The sequence below is a fragment of the Cololabis saira genome, chromosome 19, assembly GCF_033807715.1.
Source record: "Cololabis saira isolate AMF1-May2022 chromosome 19, fColSai1.1, whole genome shotgun sequence".
Taxonomy (NCBI): Eukaryota; Metazoa; Chordata; class Actinopteri; order Beloniformes; family Belonidae; genus Cololabis; species Cololabis saira.
This window is the reverse complement of record NC_084605.1, coordinates 33,367,966-33,387,730: the sequence shown is the minus strand read 5'-3', so window position 1 is coordinate 33,387,730 and position 19,765 is coordinate 33,367,966. Positions and strand designations below refer to the sequence as shown.

Here is a 19,765-nt window from a genome sequence, read left to right as displayed (position 1 = left end):
TAATAAATTTAATAAATGCTCCTACTGCCGTTTCTGCTGGCTAAGTGAATTTTAACTTCTTAATTACTAACCAGCGTCAGAGTCACGCACAGTACACAAACTGTGATGTTAAAGAGCCACCTTTTGGTCAATTTAAGCAACAGCATCGCCAGCTGCTTGACAGTGGCTCAACTCATGAGTTTACTGTTTTTGTTGTTAATAATGTCATTGCAATTTTATCTATGCAATTGTGAAAAAAAAAATGGCAAAATAAATGAAAAACTGAACAACCGCATTTTTTGGTTGGTTTACATTTTAAATGATCATGACATTTTTTTTGTCTGCTAAAACTACTTGAAACCTTTTTAAACTGCTTAAAACTACCTGTTTGTTGTGCCATTTTCTATATGGCTCTTGTTAAAACATGCTATTTGCTTTATTTGTTAATAGAAAAAAAACTAATCTCTGGTTTCTTTCTATTTTATTCCAGAAGGGAGGGGGGATCTTCTGATTTAAAAAATCGTGATTAAAAATCGAGATCGTTCAATATGGGAAAAAAAATCGTGATCACTTTTTTTGCCATATCGCCCAGCCCTAGTTAAAGTTCCCGTTGTTATGACACATTCAGGTTGCTGGCACTGCGCTACCTGTTGTCGTGGACGTTCCAAAAGTCTAGACCCCAAATACAAGATTACTGAAGAAAGAAAGTATGTCTCACTTTAGAAATTCTTTCCTTAGAAATTCTTAGAACTATACAGATGAAGTTAAAGCATCAGACCTATACTCATTATCAGAACCTTTACGGCAGATATGCAATTATAAGAGGTACCATCAAGAAACATTTCAAATTAAAGTCTACTTTCAGATAATTTGATTTGAGAGTGTTTAGACAATCGATCGTAGAGTATTTTCACGGGTAAAAAGTCAAAGTCTTTTGCACGCAGAGCCACTTTTTAAATAAATATGGATATACTGGGATTGGATCCATATGTAATGAGTGGTAAGTCAAACATTTTCTTTTCCAGGGGATAACACTGTTGGATTAATTTGTATGAAAACTCTCAAAACGCAAGACCTCAATGTAGACTTTGATTTGGAATGTATTTTGTAGGTACTGCTTATCACTGACTGGGATGAGAAGAATCCAAGACTATGGTCCTCAGCTGGAAAACGGTGGAGCGCCCTCTCCAGGTTGGGGATCAGATGCTTCCCCTGGTGGAGAAGTTCAGGTGCCTTGTTCATTAGGGTCTTGTTCACGAGCGAGGGAAGAATGGAGCGGAAGACTGCCAGGTGGATCGGTGCATCAGCAGTGCTGCAGATGTTGCATTGGTCCGTTGAAGTGAAGAAGGAGCTGTCGATCTACATTCCTACCCTCATGTCACAAGCTGTGGGTACCAAAAGAACGAGACCACGGAAACAAGTATTCAAAATTAGTTTCCTCCGCAGGGTGTCTGGGCTCTCCCTTAGAGACATGGTGAGAACCTCAGTCATCAGTGAGGGGTTCAGAGTAGGACAGATGAGGTTACTCGGGTATCTGGTTAGAATATCTCCTCGACGCCTCCCCGCAAGGTTTTCCAGGTTCGTACGGCTAGGAGGAAACCCTGGGGGGGATCCAGGACATGTTGGAGGGATTATGTTTCTTGGCTGACCTTGGAAACCCTTGGGATTCTCCCAGATGACCTTGACAAAGTGGCCGCAGAGAAGGAAGTCTGGGTCTCCCTGCTTAGGCTACTGCCGCCGCGACCTGACTAAGGATACGTTGCCAGACGGACTACTTATCACTGGATATCTCAGATAAAGTTTCTAATGGTGATTTATTTGGATTGGATACATTTTGTCAACATCTCGAGGAGGGAAATGACCTACTTGCCATCAGATGTGTGATTGAGATTGACCTGCATAACCAAACAAAGCCTTTTGTCTTGAGCTTTGATCTTAAACTCCTGAAGGTCAAAATCTCGATTAGTTTAATAAATTAAAATTGATGAATTGATTTGATTGGTTTAAAAATAAATGTATATTTTTCTATTAGTAGTGTGCAAATTTGGAAGCTTTTTTTTCACAGCCTACTGCACACTCTGCATGAAATGAATAAATTGCATGCAGTGCATTAGAGATGTAGTGCATGTAATAATGGGTTATGGAAATGAGATTTAACCTCTGAATACATTCAAAAATTTTTCTCAGATAAACAAAACTAAATACAGGTATTTTAAGGAATACGGTAATACTGACAAAAAGCCGTTGCTGTTTTCGTCTATTACACACACAAATCTGCAACAATATAAAATATTTTACGGCAATACATCTGAAGCTGGGTCAGACTTATGGTCAGATTATGGATAAAAATACACATATAACTATGATAAAATTGGGAACACAAAATATCATGTGGCTGTCAGATAAGTAAACACAGAAACACACAGACACATGCTCCTTGGATGTTGTGTGGCTGGGTTCCCAACATATGTCCATTCAGGGTTGGTATCATCTTGTAGATACCGCAAAGTAAAGATGACACACTCACAGACGCACACACACACTGCTCTCTGTAGCAAGAGATTAGTTCCTCTGTTAAACATAGAGGCCGAGCAGGTTTCTGACATGTCAGCTCTTTAATTAGACCGGACGTATCTGAGCATTCAAACACTTGTCCAGGTTTCATGTTTCACGTTTCTTGTTTCAAAGGACCCACGCTGACATACTTCCTGAAGAATAAGTAATAACCACAACCTGCCACTCAAATCACTCTCCTAACATTGATCTACTCTTACTCTAACATTAAACATGTTTTTTGTACTAATATCTTATTATTTAATTTAATGAAAATGAGTAATAAAAATGCACTACCACAATACATTACAGTATGCTTTATTAAAGGCTTGAAGAGTCTTAGTATTGCTAACAACAAGGAAATGAAACGTGTAAAACCTTCTAACATACGACATGCACACAAACACTTATTGGGTGTCTATGTTCGAGTTATAGTACTGTATGTGCCTTTCTTGTGTAGCTCACAGACAGATAGGAGGAGTAACAGCCAATCAGCTGTCACTTTCACTGATGTGTTGGGAGTCTGGGGACGAGACAGCCCTGCATGCCATCTCTTTGTCTCTGTATTTTACATTGTTATCCAACTCTGGCTGCTTAGCCAATCAAACACTCAGTAGACCTTACACCCCACTACATGGTCACCAAATGTTAACACATACTGTTAGTAATCCTATCCTATTAATAAATAATAATCCTGTAATTGTGTTAAGTGCAACTCAAGCATGCATGAGAAGCACTTTTATACAGCTCCTGAAATAGCCCTTGATCTTGCAGATTGGCACTTGTATGCATTTCCTCCGTTCTTCATGCATGTTTTTCCTCTTTCTGAAGTATTACTGATCAATTTTGCTGTTTGTTGAACAAACTAAACTCTCCACCCCCTCCTCTCAGGACACTTCCATCTTTCAGAGTAAAACAATGGATTAAGAGATAGATATATTGACAGTTTCATAATATTTTAATCAGGAAACTGATCACTTACTAGACCTTAGAGTCAAAAAGACTAAAACAAGCATGCAGAGTTACAGTTTCCGACTGAATTCAGTAACTGTGCCAACAGGAGAACAGAACTCATCTAGCAAATAAAAGCACACAGCTACTGCAGATTAGTCACACTCCCAGTCCCTCTCGTCCATCACCGTACCGCTGCACGTTTGATCTTCCACACACAATGAATTAGACGGATGAGGTGCTGGCAGCTGAATATGAACTGCACTGCATAATGCCTTCCTGTCATGAGTTACTTCTGTCAAAATGTATGTCATTAATTTACTAAAGAATACTGTGAGCAGCAGGTGTGTTTCTTTGATTTCTGGCCTTAAATGTAAAAAAAAAAAAAAAAAAAAAAAAAAAAAAAAAGTCCTGCATGTAGGCAACAAGCAATAGTGATAACAGAATACTATAAATTTCTCAGGACTGCCAATTTTTTTAAATGCTTTGAAACTAGAAGCAATATCAATACAAACAACTTTTGGCATAAGATATGAATGAATCAAAAGAGGAGGAAACCACCAGTAATGCCAAGTATCCAATAAATTCCTGCTTTTGAACTTAATCTGTCAGGTGTAATACGATTTTTGTCTGCAGGAATGACAAAATGTTAATTTCCTCACTGAGTAGATTCTCTTAAATTAAGGCTGAATTTCCTGTCATGTAGAGACAAGTAAAAACGTCTATAAAGCAGACTCTTATACTGCATTTGAACTAATATTGATCCACAATATTTTTGTGTTGTGGCATTAATGTGTGCTGGAATTTAATCAAAACCAAAGATTATTTATCATAAACAATACTTATCCTGTTTATAACTTTGAAACTCTTAACAATTTTTTTTTGTTCAAGAAAACTGGCATCTTATAGGTTTTCAGCATCAGCCACAAACATATTGTTTTTGAAGTTATTCTGCAGAGACTCGCTTGAATATTTTATCACATTCCTCATTGTTTACAGTTTTATCATCGTTACATCAACATTGCATAGTAATGTAGTTGTAGGTGCAGCCGGAGCACAACAACGCAACTGACAAAATCAGAGCAGGCATGATATATTACCACCTGTGCTGACAGGCTGAGATAGTATGACTATTAGAAAATAAAACAAGTTTCCTTAATAGTGAGTGGACATAAAGGATATGAAAGGGTGGCATTTCATTTAAATCCTGGGTCTCCAAAAAACGCTGGAGTAAAGGAGGGTTTGGGTAGGGAGGGGATTTTATAAATCCTAAATGGAAGAGAGAAAGTCAAATCATCTGAACTATTTTAATATCTATGCAATGAGAGTGCAGTGTATAGCCAGAGCCAGATTTAAGAGACAGAAGACGATGTAAAAATAGGGCAGGACAAATGGGAGACTGGGACCTTACTGGAACTCAGGAATACTTTTTTTCTTTTTTCTTAATCTGGAGGGAGGGGCCACAGTCCAGCCAAGGGCAACATCAATTGTGGACATCTGTCATCGACCATCTGGGAGCGCCGTAAGGCTTGAGTTGGTAACAAAGCGAATGTGACCTTAGCATGATGGCAGAGGACATAACAGTCACACTGCACACAGCAAATACAACCAAGAAAGTGTGTTGTCAAAACCATAACATGCTATTAATTCAATGTATAGTAATTAACAAAAAAAGTATTAATCTGAAATTAATAAAATATTATTAATTGAACTAAGCTGAGTTCACAGTTGATGCACAAAAAAGAAGGACCGACAACTTGATACAGACAAATTATTCATCAGGTGTTTTCAAAGTACTACATGATGAGCCATGAGCTGATACAGCCCGGGTCCACAAACCCAAGCTGACAAGCTGCTGGGCTTACCTGCACACAATACAGTGATTTCTGTACAGACACCACAGTGAGATACTAATTTATCATGTAACTCTGAGAAATGAAGGGGTTGTAAGACCGTCCAAAAGAGTCAAACCACTTTATTTCCTTAGAAGAAGATAATGGGTCAATTCAACAATTTTATGTGATTTAGCCTGCTACATTTTCATTATCTGTTGCTTTGATCAAATCGGGACAGATCTAAGTCCATATCATAATAATGTTACTATACTAATGTCGTTGACTGATCAGATATCAGTGAAATATTGTTGATCTGAAATCTTTATCAATGATTAATATATTATTGAGCACAGTCTATTAAATCTGCCTGTTTTGCTTTGCTAATGTTTTAGTCTCAAAACAGATATCGGTTATCAGTGCCAAAAGAATCACCAAAAGGTTTTTATCCTTTTCCGAGCTAAGCACTTACAGAGAACCAGCTTTGTTGACAGCTGTTGGAAATAGGACTATACCTGTCTGCACTCCACAATCCATCTAAAGCCTATTGAGTCCATCTGAAGAGCTAGTGAAGTTGACATATATTACACGTGATTTGACTGTTATGGTGACAGACTCGGAGGGACACTGCAGTGAGCGAGATGCCTCTGGACACTGCTGCAGGAGACAGGCCAGTTATCTTTTGGTTCACAAGATTCATACTTGTAAAGCCTGGGGGTTTTAGCTTTGTGTCTTGCTCTGTGTTCAATCAAAAGTGTTAATTAAAAAACATTATTTGCGTGCAGGCCTCATGGGCAGGACATCCTCAAAGAACTGGCACAATCAGAGTGCTTTTATAAAACATCAGAAGCTGAGCAATCACCATTCAGTGGAGAACACCCTCAAAAATGTCATTAAACAGTAGAGGGAGAGGAGATGACGGCATGGTTACAGTTATGTGAACTTTCCCTGCCTGGATTGATAGTGCTATTTCTAAATAAAGCCAATAAGAGGATGACATATTTGGCAGCCGGAACATTTTTTTGGGTTAATTTAAAGAAAAGAAAATAATGACTTGTAAGCACACAATGAAACCATCTTTGGGACATAACACACTAAAACGTTCAAGTTGTACTTTAGGACAGAATATTAAAATTAGATGTTTTTTTTTTATTTATTTTGTTTTTAGTTACAATATAATCTAGTACAGTATCATAGCTCCAAAAAAAATATTTTTTTTATTTTTTCAGTCTGTGTTGTGGTCTGAATAACATCTGCACTTTAGGTAGAGACTTCACAATCAATTTTATTTAGTCAGAAAATCATTTTGTATCTAGTTTGCAGTTCAAGTTTACCCTCAAAATGTCAACTATTATTTTTATGTTAAGTTTGAAAGATGCAACATACAACAATAGTCAGTGCATAATCATTTTAAATCAAGATTTCAGTGTTTACCAAAATGATCATGACTTTTTTCTTCTTCACAACTGAGCAATCCTATATCTAGGTTACTGAATTAGGGAGAATGTGTTCCTTCCTCTTCCTCCAGGAGTTCACCCTGACATTGATGGAAACAGTGGACGCGCGTTGAGGACAGCTGTGGCTCAGGACACAGAGCAGTTATCCATCAGTTAGACTATGTGGCTTGACCCAAAGTCTCTTTGGGCAAGATGTTCAATCGGTCATCTTGATTTATTTTCAACCCCCAAATGATAAGAGTTTTGATGATTTGACAAATTACTTTTGTGAGTTTTTATTTCTCAGTTCTCAAACACATTATCTACATACATGCTTTAAAAGTACCAAACACAGTGAAATTCAAAGTTTTCACCCTCTCCCGGGCTGATTGAGCATCATGTTGTAAAAAGTGCCAAGGGAAAGCAAATAATGAGATGGACTCGTTGGCAGCAGGCTGAGATGTGGTTCTGCTGAGGGGATTGGCCTGCAATCAGATGGATTCCTCCTCTGCCTTCATTTTATGCACAAAACAAGACATGTCCTAAATTCCCTTGAACAGGTAGAGATATATTTATAAACAGATGCTCGTATGGATTCCCAACATCTACCAGGCTGCTATGTGTTGTTGTTTTGTTTTTTTTTTAAACAAAGTTGTGCAGATTATCTTATAATGTTGTCGCTTAATTTATATTATTACACCTACAATTTATGGCATATCTTGTATTAACTATTTAATTAACATTTTTGGGGGGGGAAGAGAATAATGTGCTGGAGACTACCTGGATGTCCTCTCCATAATGTTTGGGCTTACTGAATAGTAGGCTATTTACTGAAGATCACTTCATTTATTTTACCTTTTTAATCCATCTTCAATGTGGAAAAAATGTGCAAGCACAAGATAAGGATAGCTGACTGATTTAAAAGTCTATCCATATTTCAGTTTCTTTTGTATGTGGTCTTGCATTTGTAAAAAAAAAAAAAAAAAAAAATACAAGAATACCAACTATCAGAGCTTCTCCTGAGATATTTTGGGTGCTTTCAGTATTTTTTGCCAGCTGATATCTTGTGAGATACTGGGGTTAATCATTTGTATTCACTAGTTTGTGTAAAAGAAGAAAATGAATTTAACCAAACAAAAAAGGGAATAATTGCTGTAAATCTTGGGGGGTTTATTTAAAAACAAACACATTGATTTCATGAAACAAATTTATGTAAATTTATAAACAAGGCCTTTACCTAAGTGTTGGTTACATTTTTCATGATCTCTGGGTCTCATTTATTTAAATTAGGATATTATTGTGTTAGTACTGGTTGATGAGACTTAGGTGGTTAACATTAGGGGGTTAACCTTCGTGGTCCACAGAGTGGTGTGTGAGTGCTACACACACACACACACACACACACACACACACACACACACACACACACACACACACACACACACACACACACACACACACACACACACACACACACACACACACACACACACACACACACACACACACACACACACACACACACACACACACACACACACACACACACACACACACGCTTGCTTGCTTGCTTATGGTTGTCCATCGAGTCCGATGACGACGACTTCTATCGGTGAGTTCGTTGGTGGCTGAATAGCCCTATCCTGGATCCACAAACCCTACTGCAGGTAGGGCACGTAAATGTGGTGGTGGTGGTGGCGGCAACAGCAACCGTAGGTGTGTTCCTCCTGAGTCTTCTCTCCTGTCTCCTGGCTGTCCGCTCCTCCTCCAGCAGGCGAGTGCCATCCTGGCACAGCTGACGCCAGGTGTTACGATCAGCAGCCACAGCTTCCAGGGCCTCAGGTCTGATTTTGCACTTCCGTAAAGCAGTCTTCAGCTGGTCTTTATAGCGCTTCTTCTGGCCTCCAGCTGAGCGACGACCATGGTGTAGCTGGCCGTATAGCACTTTGCGAGGCAGGCGGTCTGAGGGCATCCTTACTATGTGGCCCAGCCATCGTAATTGGTGCTGGGTGATCGTGGCCTCAATACTCCTACAGTTGGTTTTTGAGAGTATTTCGGAATGAGGCACACGATCACGCCACGTAATCCCCAGGATGCGCTGAAGGCAGCGTATGTGAAACTGTTCTAGGGCCTTGATGTGGCGGCTGTAGGTTACCCAGGCTTCACAGCTGTACAGGAGGGTAGTGAGGCAGATGGCTTGATAGACAGAGACCTTTGTGCGAATATGGATGTTCTTGTTTTGGAAGACCCGACGCCTGAGTCTCCCAAAAGCAGCCGCTGCCTGCTTGATCCTGTTCTGGACTTCACTATCAACAGTGTTGTCTTCAGAAAGAATGCTCCCCAGGTATCTGAAGGATGGAACACTTGCTAGTTCTTCTCCAGAAACAGTGAAGATAGGTGGTGTAGATGGCTTGTTGGAACTCCACTGACACACTACCTCCGTCTTGCTGGTGTTGACGGTCAGTCCCATCCTGCTGTACGCTCTCACCGCAGCAGCAAGAACGGACTGGAGGTCTTGTGGTCTGTGAGATACCAGCGCACAGTCGTCTGCGTACTGCAGCTCAATGACTCTCTCCCTCTGCAGTTTGGTGGTAGCCTGAAGCCTCCTAATATTAAAGAGGTTGCCATCTAGGCGAAAGTCCACTGCCACACCGCTGTTGTCCTCAATCTCCTTGTGGAGAAGCTGGGTAACACATAACAGGAAGATGTTAAAAAGCACTGGTGCTAGTACACACCCCTGCCTTACTCCTGTATGTACCAGGAAGGGGGCAGACTCTTGACCTCCCATGGTCACTCGAGCAGTCATTCCCTCATGGAACTGACGGAGGATGTTAACAAACTTCTTGGGACAGCCAAACCTGAGGAGGACTCCCCATAGAAGTTCTCTCTGAACAGTGTCGAAAGCTTTGGAGAGGTCGACAAAGGCCATGAATAGGTCCTGATGTTGTTCCCTGCACTTTTCCTGCAGCTGTCTAGCTGTGAAAATCATGTCCACTGTGCTCCTACTCTTTCTAAACCCGCACTGTGATTCAGGCAGTACACACACACACACACACACACACACACACACACACACACACACACACACACACACACACACACACACACACACACACACACACACACACACACACACACACACACACACACACACACACACACACACACACACACACACACACACACACACACACACACACACACACACACACACACACACACACACACACGATGGAATGGTGCTTGCTGATTGGGTAACGTACTGCGTCACGCATCGCGTCACTTCCTGGTGTTGCGGTCTATTGCTGCTGCACGGCGTGCAGGCACAGATCTCTCCCGACTTTTTTGTCTTAAACTTAGACTGTTTTCTGGTAAAATAGCACTATATCTGGTACATTACTGTCTTTATTTCAACACTCGCTCATTTTCTCTTCCGTAACTTTCACTGTCACCAATCACCAATACATTTTCTGTCCGTTAGCCTCCGTTAGCATCTTAGCATGGGCTCTCCGTCTCCCACCGTTTCACCTCTTTGCTGCTCAGTGTGTGAAATGTTTAGTTATTCCTCTGCCTCCTTTAGTGAAGACGGTAAGTGCTTAAAATGTAGTTTATTTACAGGGCTGGAGGCGAGGCTCAGTCAGTTAGAGGTCCGGTTCTGCCAATTTGACCATAGTCCGATAGCCTCCTCAGCTAACCAGGCTAAGCTAGCGGCGGACCGGCCCATAGCAGCTGAGGGTAGCCGCTCCCCTGCAGCTCCCGAGCAGCCGGCCAGTCAGGACCGGTGGGTGACGGTTCGGGGGAAGCGTAGTAAAGGGCTCACGGAACACCACCACCCGCTTCATGTGTCTAACCGATTTTCCCCACTCAGCGACACACCCGTTGAGAAGCCGACCCTGGTGATTGGCGACTCCATAGTCAGACATGTGAAGCCGACTCCAGAGACCATAGTTAGGTGTATCCCGGGGGCCAGAGCGGGCGACATAGAAGCAAATTTGAAGCTACTGGCAAAGGGTAATCGTAAATATGGTAAAGTTATCATCCATGTCGGAGCTAACGACTCCCGTCTTCGCCAGTCGGAAGTAACCAGAATGAATATTGTCTCGGTGTGTAACTTCGCTAAAACCATGTCGGACTCCGTAGGTTTCTCTGGCCCCCTCCCCAATCTGACCAGCGATGACATGTTTAGTCGCATGCTCTCGCTCCGTCGCTGGTTGTATCGGTGGTGTTCAGAAAACGACGTGGCCTTTATTGACAATTGGGAAACGTTCTGGGGAAAGCCCGGTCTGATTAGAAGAGACGGCATTCATCCCACCCGGGATGGTGCTGCTCTTGTCTCTAGTAATTTGGCCTGTTTCATTAGACCCTCTCCCTGACATCGCAGGGTCCAGGCCAGGATGCAGAGCTGTAGTTTAACACACTTCTCTGCTGCTTCTCGAGGACCAACGCCTGCCAACAAAACTATAAGATTACATGATGTAACTGGTAACTCTAACCAGGTGCCTAGCAAAATAGAAGTAGTTGCAGTTCCCCGCCCTCCACTAGTTCACCAGGTGCGGCGTTATAGAGGCGTTAACCAAAATAATCTTGTAAAAATTAAAACCAATGCACATTTGGTATCAATAAGAGACCGAAAAATTAGATGCAGACTACTAAATATACGATCGTTAAGCTCCAAGTCTCTGTTAGTAAACGATATAATTACAGAGAGCAGGAGTGATGTTTTCTGCTTAACAGAAACATGGTTACAGGATGAAGAGTATGTTAGTTTGAATGAATCAACTCCGCCCGGCTACTTTAATCATCACATTCCTAGAAACACGGGCCGGGGCGGAGGAGTCGCAGCAATTTATAACTCCAATCTCCAAACAAAAATTGAACCTAAGTGCAATCATAATACGTTTGAAAGCCTCACGCTTAGTCTGAAATTTCCGAGCTGGAAATCAGAGAAGTCAGTTGTGTTAGTGGTAGTGTATCGGCCCCCTGCTGGCGCTTATCTAGAGTTTTTGTCTGAATTTTCAGATTTCCTTTCTGGATTATTGATCAGTACAGATAAATTCATCATAGTGGGTGATTTTAATATTCATATGGATGTTGAAAGCGATAATCTTAAATTAGCTTTCAATTCTCTTCTAGAATCAATGGGTATCTCACAAAAAGTGGACGGGCCGACGCATTGTTTTGGTCATACTCTCGATCTCGTTCTCACCTACGGTGTTGAAACTGATGGTCTGTTGGTGTCACCTGTTAACTCCCTTTTATCCGACCATTATTTAATAACGTTGGAATTGAATGTTGTTGATGTTGAAGTGCAGGGCAGGAGGTATTATTTTAGCAGATGTTTGTCTGATGAAGCTATTGCTAAATTTAAGGAGACCATTGCTCGTCTTGCGACAGTGGAAAATAGTGAAGCCTCTACTGAAGCAATAGAGGCCAGTGACCTGGGTTCTACCTCTGATGTTGATGTTGATTTTCTTGTTAGTAACACTGCTGATCTGTTGCACTCAGCTTTAGATGAAGTTGCTCCTTTGAAAAGGAGGGTTTCTAGCCACAGGAGCTTAACTCCCTGGTACAATTCAGATATTCGCATGTTGAAACAAAGCGTGCGTAAAATAGAAAGGAAGTGGCACTCTTGTAAGTCTGTAGACTCTTATCGTGAATGGAAAGATATTCTAATAGTATATAAAAAAGCCATTCGCAAAGCAAGAACAGCTTATTATTCAACGTTGATAGAGGATAACAAAAGTAACCCACGTTTTCTGTTCAGCACTGTAGCCAGGCTGACAAAGAGTCACAGCTCTGTGGAGCCGTGTATTCCTGCAGCTCTCAGTAGTGAGGACTTTATGAGCTTCTTTAACAGTAAAATCACGAGAATTAGAGAAGAAATCAACCAGCCGGTTGTGGGCGTTTCTTCAGCTTTAGCGACTTCCCTAGGCTCTGACTTGTCTCTAGACTGTTTTGATCCTATAGACCTCCCTGAGCTGACTTCACTCGTTAATAGAGCTAAGTCAACCACATGTATGTTAGACCCCATCCCGACTCGACTATTCAAAAATGTTTTTTCTCTTATTGGTGTGACAATACTGGACCAAATCAACCTATCCCTAAGCTTAGTAGGATATGTACCACAGGTTTTCAAAGTGGCAGTAATTAAACCTTTACTTAAAAAACCTTCCCTTGACCCAGACACCTTAGCTAATTATAGGCCAATTTCTAACCTTCCATTTGTATCTAAAATTCTGGAAAAGGCAGTTTCAAGCCAGTTATGTGACTATTTGTATAGAAATGATCTGTTTGAAGTCTTTCAGTCAGGGTTCAGAATGCATCATAGCACAGAGACAGCACTGGTTCGAGTTACGAATGACCTTCTTATGGCCTCAGATAAGGGATTAGTGTCCATATTGGTTTTACTGGACCTCAGTGCTGCTTTTGACACTGTTGATCATGGCATTTTACTGCACAGGTTAGAGCATGTTGTTGGGATTAAAGGGACAGCTCTACGTTGGTTTAAATCATATCTATCTGACAGGTTCCAGTTTGTTCATGTACATGAGGTTTCTTCAGAACAGTTGAGGGTCTGTTATGGTGTTCCGCAGGGTTCAGTGCTAGGGCCAATCTTGTTTAGTTTATACATGCAGCCCTTGGGAAGTATAATCCAGAATCACGGCATACACTTTCATTGTTATGCTGATGATACGCAGCTCTACTTGTCTATGAAGCCGGATGAAACAGAACCGTTAGTTAAACTTCAGGCATGTCTTAGGGACATCAAGGACTGGATGTCCAGAAATTTCTTGCTTCTAAATTCAGATAAAACAGAGGTTATCATTCTTGGTCCAGAGCATCTTAGGAAGGGATTAGATGGTGTTGCGATGGCTTCCAGTGCAACTGTGAGAAACCTTGGTGTTGTTTTCGATCAGGATTTGTCGTTTAAACCATATGTTAATCAGGTTTGTAAAATAGCGTTTTTCCATCTCCGTAATATTGCAAAAATTAGGAAAATCCTCTCGCAGAGGGATGCAGAAAAACTAGTTCATGCGTTTGTATCTTCTAGACTAGATTACTGTAATGTGTTGTTAGCAGGATGTCCAAGTAATTTGCTGAATAGGCTCCAGCTGATCCAGAATGCAGCAGCACGAGTACTGACAGGAATTAGCAGGAGAGACCACGTCTCTCCAGTGTTAGCGTCGCTCCATTGGCTACCTGTAAAATTCAGAATTCAATTTAAAATTTTATTACTTGCATATAAAGCCCAAAACGGCTTAGCTCCGCAGTATTTACAAGATTTGATAGTGCCTTATGTTCCTGGCCGAGCTCTCCGCTCCCAGGGTGCAGGTTTACTCGTAGTTCCTAGAGTATCTAAATGTAGATTTGGAGGGCGGGCGTTCTGCTATCAGGCACCATTACTTTGGAACCAACTTCCAATCTGGGTTAAGGAGGCTGACACCACCTCCACCTTTAAAACTAAACTTAAAACCTTTCTGTTTAGTAAAGCTTATAGTTAGTGTTTAGTAAACCTCTAGCTGGTGTTGGTAAATCTCTAGGTAGTAGGGTTGTCACGATACCAAATTTCTGTTTCGATACCGATACCAACATGTATTTCGATACTTTTCGATACTTTTCGATACTTTTTGTAAAAAAGGTGGAACACTCTCAAATGTCAATATTTTCCTTTATTTTAAAGCAGACTTTGGGAACAATAACAACAATGAATAAAATAAATAATTGGCATGGGATATTAAAATTGTCAAACCTTTAGAACAGTGAGAACAAGTAAAATAAAGCAATGCCATTCAAATTAAAGTCCCCATGTTAAATAAAATACTGTGAATGCCATTGCTTTATTTTACTTGTTCTCATTGTTCAAAAGGTTTGTGTTTTGAAACTATAGGCCACATGAAACATTAAATGGGCATAACTAGAAAAATAAATTGAGGCTCATTCTATCATCTACAGGACTGTCTTAGAAAATTTGAATATTGTGATTTTCTGTAATGCAATTACAAAAACAAAAATGTCATACATTCTGAATTCATTACAAATCAACTGAAATATTGCAAGCCTTTTATTATTTTAATATTGCTGATCATGGTTTACAGCTTAAGAAAACTCAAATATCCTATCTCAAATAATTAGAATATTCTGGGAATCTTAATCATAAACTGTAAGCCATAATCAGCAATATTAAAATAATAAAAGGCTTGCAATATTTCAGTTGATTTGTAATGAATCCAGAATGTATGACTTTTTTTTTTTTTTTTTTTTTTTTTTTTTTTTTTTTTTTTTTTTTTTTTTTTTTTTTTTTTTTTTTTTTTTTAAATTGCATTACAGAAAATAAAGAACTTTATCACAATATTCTAATTTTCTGAGACAGTCCTGTAGGATAGGATTAGATATTGTACACTAATGGAATGTTTTATAAAAGTGTGTTTCAATATAATAATAATTAATTCATATAATTAATTGCCTTAATGGTTTATAATATATATGAAACATTAAATAATATTAACATATATAAAAATATATTAAAGTTATATTCTAGTCTGTGGAATTTATTTAAATATTTTAAGAATGTATTTATTTTTTTTAAATATTTTAAAAATTGCATTTATTAACCATGGGCATGTTTTAACTCTCTGTATAGGCTGCTGTAGGTTTACTACGGGCTGGGAGAGGCTCTGTAGTTCTTTCATTGACATGACAGTGCAGTGAACTGGTGAACAAAGTTATCAGCTGTCGTTCTTGACTGAAGTCGGGGAACAAGTCCGCGTGGTTGTCCTTTAAACGTTTGGACAAGTTTGAAGTGCCTCCTTTTGCGAGACTCACTTTGTCGCACCGCTCGCACTGCGGTGCATCTGGGTTCAGCGGCTCGCCCTTATCACTCGGTTTGAACCCGAAATATTTCCACACCGTACTTCGGGCCCCCATTTTGTCCAAAAGTACGGGCTTTTCTGCAGCTGCCATCTCTCTGTATTGACTTTATTTCAACCCGCTCTGTCTGTCTAACACGCGACTTCTCGTTTCTCTCTTTTCCTCCGTCTAAACATGCGAGTGGGAGGGGGAGGTGGCTCTGCTTCTGCAACTACGTCACACTCGCTGAGCTCGCCGTGCTTAAAGAGACAGGCTCCAATTTACCAATTCGTTTGCATAGAAAAAATATATAAAAGTACCGTTTGTTTTTAAATGCTGGTATAGTACCGTTTTCAAAACTCTAGTACCGCGGTACTATACTGGTACCGGTATACCGTGCAACCCTACTAGGTAGTGTAAACTTTAGTGTGTTAGAGTCAGTAGTCATAGTCGCAGCTATAGAATAAAACTATAATAGTTAGTCTCAAATATAGCTTCGCGGTAGATATGCTGCTATAGGCTTATGCTGCAGGGGGGCACCGACATGATCCGCTGGGCGGTGCCTCTCACCCTTCTTCTCCTCTCCTTTTCCCTGCCTCTCTTCTCCATTACCATTTTTATTTATTATAAATATCTCATAGCTATCATTTTTGTCCATCGTTCCTGTAGTTTCTTGTGCCGGCCCCCCTTTTTTCTCTTTTGTGTATGTTTGCAGGCCGGAGCCTCAGGAGCTGCGTTCTGGCCTGTGTTCCCGGCCCTCCCCCCCCTCTGGTCATCCCATTGCTTCTTCCACCTGCCTACGTGGATGTCTGCTGTTGCTGCTTCCGCCTGCCTGCACCCCCCCCCCCCCTCTGGTCATCCCGCTACTCCTTCCACATGACTGTTGTGTGCTGCTGATGCCCCCCCCCTCTGGTCATCCCGCTGCTGCTTCCACATGACTGTTGTGTGCTGCTGACGCCCCCCCCCCCCCCACCTCTGGTCATCCCGCTGCTGCTTCCACCTGCCTGCTGTGTGCTGTCGACGTCCCTGACTCCCCCAGTCTGGCCTTCGGCAGGAGGGTCCCCCCTTATGAGCCTGGTCCTGCTCAAGGTTTCTTCCCTCCTAAAGGGGAGTTTTTCCTTGCCACTGTTTGGCTTAAGGCTTTTCTCCCACTAAGGGAGTTTTTACCTGCCATTGTTTATATAATAATTGCTCAGGGGTTTATGTTTATGTTTATGTTTATGTTCATGTTCTGGATCTCTGGAAAGCGTCTAGAGACAACATCTGTTGTATTAGACGCTATATAAATAAAATTGAATTGAAATTGAATTGAATATATATATATATATACACATATACATATATATACACACACACACACACACAGACACACACACACGTCATTTCTCGAGCTATTATATATTTGGTGTTGTGTACTATTATCAATTTAATTGATAATTGATCATTCTGATAGCAAAAACAGCATTTTATGCTACGGCTATAGTATGAGCCAACAAATAATACAAAAATATATATTCAAATGGACTGCATTTCTTTCTTTTTTTTTTTTTTATATTTTTATCCCGGTTTTTTCCCCCATTTTATTCACCCAGTGCTCCTACCAGTCCTGGGCATTGCTCCCTCTACCAACCCCGGGTGGGCCCTGCACTGCGCTCAGGTCTCCTCCTTAACCTGAGGAGTGAGCAGGCCGCATCTTTTCACCAGGCCGGATGTAGCGCATGGAAGGATCACGTTATTCCGGCCGGATCCTCCCCACCCCATCTGGTGCCCCGGTTGGCCAGAGGGGGCAGTAGAGCCCAGGACTGTTTGCATGTTTTTGTGAGGGTAGCTCCCATTAGCTACCCAAGGGAACACGGGGAGAACATGCAAACTCCACACAGAAAGATCCTTTCACCAACCCCACCCAGGGTGTGGGCACTGAAGTCATGGTAACACGCACTTCAGCACCCACAGCGTCCCCGGCGGGAATCGAACCCAGGACGCTGTGAGACGGCTGCACTACCAGCTGCACCACCGTGCACTGCATTTCTATAGAGCTTTTTGGTCGACTAAATTTACACAACAAGCCACCCCCACAAATCCACACCCATACTTCTCTCTTATATCTATTTACACAGATTTCCTTTTAATGGTCTGTGCAATGAATTGCATCTTTTCATGTACACAATCACTCACTGATGAATGCATCGGGACAACATGGGGTTCAGCACCTTGCCCAGGGACAATTCAACATACAGTAGCATGACATGGAATTACCAATTGGCAAACAATTGCTTTACCCTATGCCACATGTACTCCTTTACCTTGATCTTTACCTTTTAGGCTTTTTAAACAAAAATTACAGTGAGCAGATATGCAGTTCCCACAGCTCAAGACGGGAGGCCAATGAGATGGCACCATTCAATGGGTGTGAACTTCTATCTCTTAGTCATGTCCACTTAAAGGGGACCCATTATGAAAAACAAGTTTTCTCTTGCTTTAACATATATAAAGTGGTCTCTCCTCAGCCTGCCAACTCAGAGAAGGAGGAAAGCAACCAAATTCTGCAGTGTCTGTACAGCCGCCAGGATGTTCCATCCAGTGTCATGTGACTTCTACGAGCCGTTCAGATTCTGCTCCTGTCGTTACGTAACGACAAGAGCGATGCGTGAAACCACACCCACAACTAACTTCGCCGGCCGGAGCTTCCGACATTTTTTCGTAGCGGTGTATCGTGTCATTCGCGTCAGGCAGCCAATCAGCACAGAGCCTCATTATCATAGCCCCACCCACTCAGAATCCCACATACACAAGGAGGTTAGAAACTAGGAAGATGCCGGTGGCGAAGAGCATCTCTGAATGCACAACACCGGAACCTGCAGCGTGGGAGTGAGAGGGGCAGGGTAACGGCCCAGGCAGGCGGGGGAGAGATTTGTCCGTCAAGACTCCTCTCCCTGGCCCTGCCCCTTCTCAACCTTTCCCCGACCCTGCACCCCAACCTGGGACTTGCTGATTGGGCCGGAGCTTCGGGAGCTGCGTGCTGGCCTGCGGTCCCCACCCCTGGTCATCCCGTTGCTGCTTCCACCTGCCTGCTGTGCTGTTGCCGTCCCTGACCCACCAGTCTGGCCCTTGGCAGGAGGGTCCCCCCTTTTGAGCCTGGTCCTGCTCAAGGTTTCTTCCCTCCTAAAGGGGAGTTTTTCTTGCCATTGTTTGACTTAAGGTTTTTCTCCCACTAGGAGAGTTTTTACCTGCCATTGTTTATGTAATAATTGCTCGGGGGTCATGTTCTGGGTCTCTGGAAAGCATCTAGAGACAACTTTTGTTGTATTAGACGCTATACAAATAAAATTGAATTGAAGATAAAGACATGGCTCAGAGGCTGAATTTTTAATTTATTTAGCAAAAACAATCAAAAGCTTGTTTTTAAGACATTCAAGGCCTCTTTAAAATAGGTATTGGATGCCATAATAGGTCCCCTTTAATGATGGAAATCTATGTGGCACAATACTTCATCCAGCTGCCTTTCTGCCAGCAAGGTGAAACCAAAACATTTTCCTTACAGGTTCAATGGCACATCCAGGTAAACAACTCTCTCTCTATAACAAGTGTATCTTATTTGAACTATAGTTATTGAACTTGTAATTAACTTATTCCAACTACTCCTGGCATTAGTTTGACTAATATATATTTTTCACTGATAATGCAGACTAAAATAGGGACGTGGGTCATCTAAAGCAGACATACAGTATGTACCTTTTATTCATTCTTTTTATTTACCTTCAGCTCCAACATTCACTTTCTCTGTTTCTTGAATGTCAGTACAGTGATCAATATATTTATGCAAAATGATGACATTCCAAGCATAAATCCTTCTATTAGGAGAAGATGCATATGGTTCCCATGTGGAGGGAGCAGTGGGTGGGAGGAAGGAAGCGGGAGGCGAGGATGACTAACAAAAATGACTAAGAGATATTTTCAGGGTGGTTTTCTATGTCATTTGTCTTGCTCACGTCTGGCCCATCAGTTGATAAATATACATTGTGTGAAGTTGATGGTGAAAAGGCTGGTGGTTATTTATAACATTGCCAGTGAGATAAGTATAAGCAACTGGAGACTTGACATTGATAAGCAATACACATACACATATACAGCGATGCATACACACACTCGTTGGTACAACTTAAAGAG

At 41.4% G+C, this 19,765-nt stretch overlaps 1 protein-coding gene across 8 annotated transcripts in view; it reads right to left on the bottom strand.

The window, feature by feature from the left end:
* LOC133419371 (zinc finger protein 385C-like) overlaps positions 1-19,765 on the bottom strand; it is a 102,807-nt gene that overhangs the window by 71,809 nt on the left and 11,233 nt on the right. For 2 of the 8 annotated variants that reach the window (XM_061708513.1, XM_061708514.1), the window contains exon 1: positions 1,109-1,291. The exons of 5 other annotated variants lie outside the window; for them this stretch is intronic. The gene's annotated coding sequence lies outside the window, so the exon portion shown is untranslated. Of the gene's footprint in view, positions 1-1,108; positions 1,292-4,894; positions 4,956-19,765 lie in introns of those variants that run through there. One more of the 8 variants, XM_061708515.1, reaches the window with a different exon arrangement.